We start from the raw sequence: 7,944 nt of genomic DNA, 5'->3' as shown, positions 1-7,944 counted from the left end.
TGTACACTTGGTATCTTTTTATTGATAATTAGGTTTATCTACTACTATGCCGTGATTACCATTTAATAGTTTGTCATTTATTCTCTTGCAGTTTACATTGCTGAATAAGTCGGAAGTCTTACCCTCTTTTCCTGTGTGTTAATTTATACAGACTTAGAATTTTCAGAGGAAGGCAGATTTGTTCTTACAAAGCCTGGCATAATTTGCAAGAAGTATAGGAGGATTTAGATGTTAAAATGAACGTAAACTAATGATACTCACCTCACCCTGTTTTGTCGTAGGGTGCCGCCATCTTTTTCCTTCCTCTCTTCCTGAAGAGATCTTCGGCCATCTTTATTGGCCAGGCCAGGATGATGTAACTCCCACAGGTACCTGGGAGTTTATTGATTCCCGGTGTCCTATGAGAAAATCCGACGCTCAGAATGCGTACTATCAGCTGATTGGCGTGTACAGTGACATCACAATCAGCTGTGTCTGCCCTATCTGCGCGTGCATCTCTTATCTTTTCAATGAGATGTGCTTAAGTCTGAGCTCCCCGAGAGTGGCTGTCTTCTTTAGCAGCGGTCCCCCGTCCACAGTCCAGTAGTGGGCAGTGGCAGTCTGACAGGTGGGCTATTTCCGGTGTACCCACTAAGCGGGGTCAGGAGAAGAACCCTGCTTGGGGGGGCGCACCGGCCAGAGCCGTGGATTATGTCTCCCAGAGACATTGCAGGCTTAGGGAGGTGGGTGGGTTGTGATGTCACTTTGGGGGGGGGGTTTCTTCCCTTTTGAATGACACCCAGCTCCCCGCGCATGGTGGTCCGGAGTCTGTGCATTTAGGGTAGGATTTTCTAATCGGACAGCGGCACATGCAGGGAAAGCTGGGATTACCTGGTATGTTGGCACCAAAGCTTTTTTGACAGATAACTGGAGCGATCATTCAGGTAGGAGGGATTATTACAGAAGGGACATTGCCTTTCTCTTTCTGCAATAATGACTTGCCTGATCATACCATTTTTAAAGGTGGAATTTTAGTTCTGCTTGAACTTCAGCTTAGTCTGCTGGGTACATTTGATATTTCACTGTTGCTATAGATCATGGCTCTTTGAATGGCATCAGGTCTGCAAAGTCAGAATTTAGTTTGCTGAACTATTGAAGCAACAACGCACAAAGGTCCTTTTATTTACAGTGAACTATGTAATGGATGCTTCTACACAGAGGGTGACCTGGACCAGTGTTGCAGCTTGCAGTGGTGGCCTGATGCGTGGATTCCTTACCTCCACAGCAGTAATGCTAGAAGGCTGAAGGTTGAAATGTGTGAAACATTGTTATCTTTAGATGAGGGGAAGACAGAAGAACTACACTGATAGTTTACTAATTCTTTAACCCCTTCCTGCCCCTCAATCGTATTATTTTTTCCCTGGCATGTTCTCTGTGCCTCCCCTATGACTGCAAGCAGCAAGCACCTCATTGCTCACTGTTCCTACTGAAAAGTAGGAATCATTTGCAGTGGTTCCTGATCATCATTGACCAAATGTTAGCTCTGATATAATAATCAATGCAGGCTGGAGGCTTTAATGACAAAAATTGAAAGCCTTCAGATGAACACTGCCGCAGGCTGCATTTTATATCTACGATCTGTTAATAATGTAGTTGTTAGGATCTGTTGCACTTTAAAAAAATACATATATTTTTAAATAAAGAAAAATAAACATTTTTGTTATTAGGCTGTAATAAAAAACAGAACAATGTGTTTTTCGTGAATTAAAAAAGTGTACCAAATACCTTATATGGTCTTGAAAAAATATTATAAATTAACCGATAAGGAAGATTGTTTACTATGTTAAGTAGAGTATTTACAAGGGACTTCTTGTTTTGTTAACTTCAACCATATATATTTTTGTTTAATATTCATCTGCGGTTTCAAAGTAAACACCATTAAGTCCTAGTAATGCTATCAACATTGTGTTATGTACATTTTAATTTATTTTAAGTTATTGTGAATTTGAAAGTTGTACTATACATTTTATATCATGTGGACTTATGATATTATGGTGAATGTTACAACCTTGTTACGCTTTTTTTATTTGTTTTATGCTACCACAGTCTATGGAAGCAATGATTAAACTTGTCTGCTCTGTCTCTTTAGTCCATGCAGAGAAGCAGAGACCTGTAACACCCCTAAACAGTGCAACCAGTGGCTGTAATGTGACCGGCTTCCACTGTTCCCTAATATAGACAATATTTAGAGACAATGGGCCTGATTTATTAAAGCTTGCTAAGGCTGGAGAGGGTACACTTTCAGCAGTGAAGCTGGGTTATATAGCAAACCTGGAATGTATCTGGACAAGGATTGGAAACATTTGCTAACAAATAGCAAAAGACTTTTAAGAAAACCATTCCAGGTTTGCTGGATCATACAGCTTCACTGATGAAAGTGTGTCCTCTCCAGCCTTGGAGAGCTTTATTAAATCAGGTCCAATGTTTTGATTATTGGGTTCAACCCAAGATTGAGGGTAGTATTTAAAGTGACCCTGTCTCCAAAGAATTTATTTCATTAACAACCTTCCCAAAAACATAAGTGCATTGAACATAATTTGGGCAATTTATCTACCTGTAAATCTCTCCTCTGACTTTGTGATGACATACAATATGATTCTGCAAGTTTAGGATGTGACTTAATCATTATAGGCTGTGACTCTAGTAACACTCCCCCTCAAGTATTACCCCCTTGGCTTCTTCCTATCTGCAGCAAAGACAGTAATTAAACATTACCAGGAAAGACCATAATGTGCCAGGAGAGAGAAGACTGTGCCAGGGAACAGGAAAGAAAATGCAACAATACAAAATAATAAATGAAAAAGGAAAATATTTCAAGTAAGCATTTAAAATACTTAATTTATGTGTGCTTGTGCCTTTTTAAGCGCTTGCATTTTTAAGTTAATAGCAGGGTCTCTTTAAAGCTATATTGCAGGTCTCCAAACTATTTGTTCTTTAGTTATGCTCTGAAGATTCCTCTAGAATGCTTCTAGCCAAAGATGTTTTGTACTTCCCTGAGCAGGGCATTGGCCTGTTAGCCTGTTCTATTTAAAAGGAAGATCTGCTTTACATTCCCGTAAAGGATAAATTTGGAACTATTCCTAACTTACCTCGTCTTCTGTATTGCTTGGTGTGATGTCACACTGGCTCTTCCAGTTAAGAGTCCTGTGGAGTGGAATTCAGTCCATTGCAAGAGCATCTTCTTATGAGATTTTGCCTTCTTCATACCACAGAACATTCATTTGAGTGGAGGATTCACTTCGAGGGCCTGTGTTGATAGACTTTGATTCTTTTCATATGAGCTTTGGATTTCCATACACGTCTATAGGAATGCAAAACAAGCTTTTTGCAGGTCAGAAAATACTTAACGTCTGGTCAAATGCACCTGTTGATTAATTTTGAGTGATCTGAGAAGTGTTTCCAGTCCAAAGCCCATTGACACAGGCCGTAAGGTCCATCAAAATTACAAAAAAGGAAGCCTTACTGAGAGAAACATGAAAGAAATGCTGATTACCTGGCTGCAAATATGTGACAGTGGAATCCAACTTTGTTCATATGAGTATTTGTCCCTTGTCAGGAACAGAAAGTCCTGAAGCCGAATGGTTTTATGCTGGGAACCCATAATTTTCTAAATAAAATCAGCAGTGGCAACTTATATAATATTGCAGTGGCAACAAATATACATTTCTCTCTCATTATAACAAAATGCCCAGGGTTGCTGGAGGCAAGGAATTTTATAATATACCAAAGATGTTGTTACACTGCATCTTAAAATGTCCAACACTTTGTAATCAATTCAGTGATGCAATTTATAATTGTTTGGTGAAAATGTTATGCTGTTCTAACAATTAAAGATTGTGATTTTGTAACTTTTTTTTACATATCTGCCTTATTTGCTTATACGCACAAACTGAGCCAATAAAAACATGATAAAAGATTTTGTCATTTTTTTGTATGAAATGTTGTGACATTAGTTGTTTTGTTTCTAGTATGTCTCCTTTTTATGTTTCTTGCATGGTCACATCTGTCACAGTTTTTACCCCATGTGCTAAACATTATTCTAAACTAATCACATATTATAAAAATACTGTATATTAATATACAAACTGCAGCCTTTTTCTGGACATCAGCTAATTTGCAAGTTAGCAGGGTGAGGAGACTTTGATAGCATGTTTTTCAAGTAAAGGCTGTTTTAGAAATGACATGATTGGAAGGTGAAAAAAGAAGCAACAAACTCACAAGCATATCTCTTCTTTCTATCAGCATGCTACTTGTGCTGCTTTTTCCTCTAACACTCGCACGGTTGTACAAGAACGGCAAGATTTTGATGCCAGGTGTAATTCAGGTACTTATATAAGGAATATTTCACTTGCTGTCCCAGAAAGGCAACAGTAAGTCAGATTAGATCTTTTCAGAGCAAGGGCATATTCTCTTTCAAATCCTGTTTTTTTTTCCCAATTAAACGGTACAGACAAACAATGCTTTACATTTTACAGAGCATAGAGAAAATTGAGAACAGCAGTAGTATAAAAAAGTATCGCCACATCGCCAAAATATAACTAAAAAAGGGGGGGCTAGAAGGGTGGGTTAAGTTAGGGATCAATGGGGGTATGGGAGTAAACTCCAAAAGGCTGATGTACAAATGGGTATGAACATTATGAAGAGGTATAGGATTTAGTATAAGGTATCTAAGGTTCTGTATACATAAGACTTTACCTATGTCACCTGGGAGAGATTGATTCTGTATTCTGAGGAGTTTTGGTATTGCATCCAGTAGAAGCAGATATTGCAGAACTTCTCTTCTGTGCCGTGAATAGTCAATGTAAGGTCTTCCATGAGCATCATTTCGTTAATCTTACAAAACAACAGTCCAATGGTAGGCGGCACTGACTGTCTTCATAATAATGGAACACATGCTCTAGCTGCATTAACCATATATATGAGATGACAGATTTAAGATTTCTGTCGTTAAAATCCTTTTTTTGTTAAATAAAATTTTGGATTTCACATCACTTATTATATTTGTAGCAATGATCACCAGGTCTAATAGTTATTGAGAATCTTTCGTCGTAGACACAGACAACAATAAAGCATGACAGGTGGTCTAATTCACCCACGTTCTAACCAAAAGCATAATTGCCCTCTTGCAGCCTTTCTGCAATAAAATTTTGGACAGTTGTTGAGACTGCCATTGTTGACATATCATTCTGCAAGTGACCTGGCTTCAATGCTATGAGTCCTCAATCATGAAATAATATGCAGCTTGGGGCTTCTATGTTGATCTGCAGACCTCTTTGGAATCAGGATAATTAGGAAAGTACTAAAGCCAGTGGGTTAGCATCACAGATAGGGACTATCAGGTCAGTAAGGGTACCTTTCTTTTTTCAGTAAGCTGTCTGACATGCAACTACTTTTTGCATTCATAATCCTTTATTTAGTTGACTTTTTTGTGTTATGAAAGGGCTAAGACAAGGTACGGCACCCAAAGGTGAAAAAAGTAAAAGCACACCTCTCCCATGAACTACCTCAGCAGCAAAAAAAAAAAAAAGGCAGGCCCTGTCCTTTTTCTATCCTCATCTTCCTAAGGCGGCCAAATGGCCACCTCTGCTGCCTTCCACTTGGCATAGCCCTGCTTTACAGCAAAAATAATGATGGGGAAGCTCCATAACTACGGTAACTTTCCTACACGGACAACCTCAATTCCTGGTCAGACAGATCGCTATACTAACTTCCAGTACAGTAATGACAACTGTATACAGTTTTCTAAAACAGATTTTTCAATTTAAAGTTTTTTTTTTACCTTGAGAATCTGCCAATAACAGAATTTCCTGTTGCAGGCTGTCACCTTTGTTTTCAGTCTGCTGTATGCTGGCTTTTTGGTTGGCAGTTGGACTACCCATGAGATAAGCAGCCTAACGGCCAACTGAAGGAGCCCGCATGGCAGGCTGATAATGCTGCTGCTAAATGACAGTTGATGCTTTAATTTAGGCTTGTATATATATATATATATATATATATATATATATATATTTATATATAAAAGACACAGTTACCTGCTGTGTTAGAATGTTTCTGGACACATATAATTTACCAGCATTGCAAATCAAACCTGGAATAGCAGACTACACTCACTAAAAGCTCTTCCATCCTTCGTTGTCAGACTCGGTTATGGTAAAATCAAAAAGTGAGGGAGCCAGCCGACTATCATTTTTATATGAAAAGATTCCATTTCATGTCAGGTGTCTTCCATTTTATTCTCTTCTGGTTATCCTTTTGCTGGCTGCTAACTACCTGGCAGTTATGCTATGGCTTATGCTATTTGCCATACAGATCTCTGGATCTCTAGAACTTATCACCCCTCATGTCACCCAGAATCTGGTGCATGTACAGCATTCGACCTTCATGGATCCGTCCTGGCAGATCCACGAACGATCATAATAAAAGTGAAGGGGGGAGAGCACAGTGGCGTACCACTCCTTTGTTTAACCCCCTCCCCTCTCCATAGAGCAGAATGGTGCTGTATGTACAGCGCTTGTTCATGCATTGTGCAGTCTTTGGAAAGGATTGTGAAAGACCTTTTCCAACAACAATTATTACACAAATGTACAAGACTAAGACAACCAAAACAAGACACCACACCATGACATGTAAATTAAAAAAGAAATATAAGATGAATAGGCTAAATAATCAAGGTATAATTATAAGGAATACTGGACACTATCTACTCACCTTTCTCTGCTATACACCATGACCTGCATTCTACAGCCTATTTAAGAAATGCCAACACACGGTCATAGAGTTCTCTTTGCTTCAAGCATGTGTCCAGAAAAAAAACATACACAGTATATGTAAATATGTATCTCTGCAATACATGTACATTCTTTGTGTTTATCCTTTTATAACCCCTTCAGTTACACAGAAACACCTGTTGATCTGCTTAATGCACTCAGCTCACAAATCCTGTTGTGGAATGACAACACACAGCATTTCTGTGGACTGAGTGGTGTATACTTTTTTTCCCTTAATTACCCAACCTACTGATTCTCCTACCCTCTACAACATAAATGCTAATCACTCCAATATTTAATTATAAGACTTGAAGGTCTCTGGACCAGCAATTACAAAAAAATTTGGTGGTCCTCAGAAAAATTTGGATATTATTTGCAATTTTTATGTTTTATGAATAATAAAACAAAAATAATATTCAAATAAATTCTTATATTCTGAATGGCAATTTTCTCCTTTATATTGCACTAAATTCACAAACTGTACTAGAGACAGAAAAACAAGGGAGGCGCAGATTGACGTCTGTGTAGTGTTAAGTTGTATGAGGCAACCGTTGCTAAGCCGTGCGCTTCAGTATTGTTTCCACCATTACAACAGTCACCCGGCTCCGTGAATACCGATTCTCATTCCACTGTTTTTTTTATTTATTTCTCAGATGCTCTTTTAGGTAAGTATGACCTTCACTGTGTATTTTCTTTAACTGTTATATTTAATGGCATCAAATAGTTTAACATGATATCTATCATTTCTTGTTTGGTCTTAAAATGGAATGAAATAAACCCACAATGAGTGAGAAATTAAATGAATATTTAACATTTCTTTAGTATTACTAAAGATAATGTAACTAATGATCATAGTAACAATATAATACTTCACTTACCCGTGAGCTGATGAATGAATCAGAGCCTCTACAGTCCTTGTTAGGCACCATTAGGAAGATCAATATTTTACAAATGTATTTATCTTTTTTAAAAAATTATATTAATGGTCCGCAGTATTTATGCTTCATGCTATGATGAATTTACTGGTCCGAAGTGACTATTTTGATGTATCCAGGCTTTTATTCTGTCTCATGTTCTAGTGTCCTGATACACATCTGTAAAACATTTCATTAAAGAGGAAGTAAAAAAATTCACTTAC

The sequence above is a fragment of the Pyxicephalus adspersus genome, chromosome 1 (genome assembly GCF_032062135.1).
Source record: "Pyxicephalus adspersus chromosome 1, UCB_Pads_2.0, whole genome shotgun sequence".
Taxonomy (NCBI): Eukaryota; Metazoa; Chordata; class Amphibia; order Anura; family Pyxicephalidae; genus Pyxicephalus; species Pyxicephalus adspersus.
Note: the sequence above shows the minus strand (reverse complement) of the source record.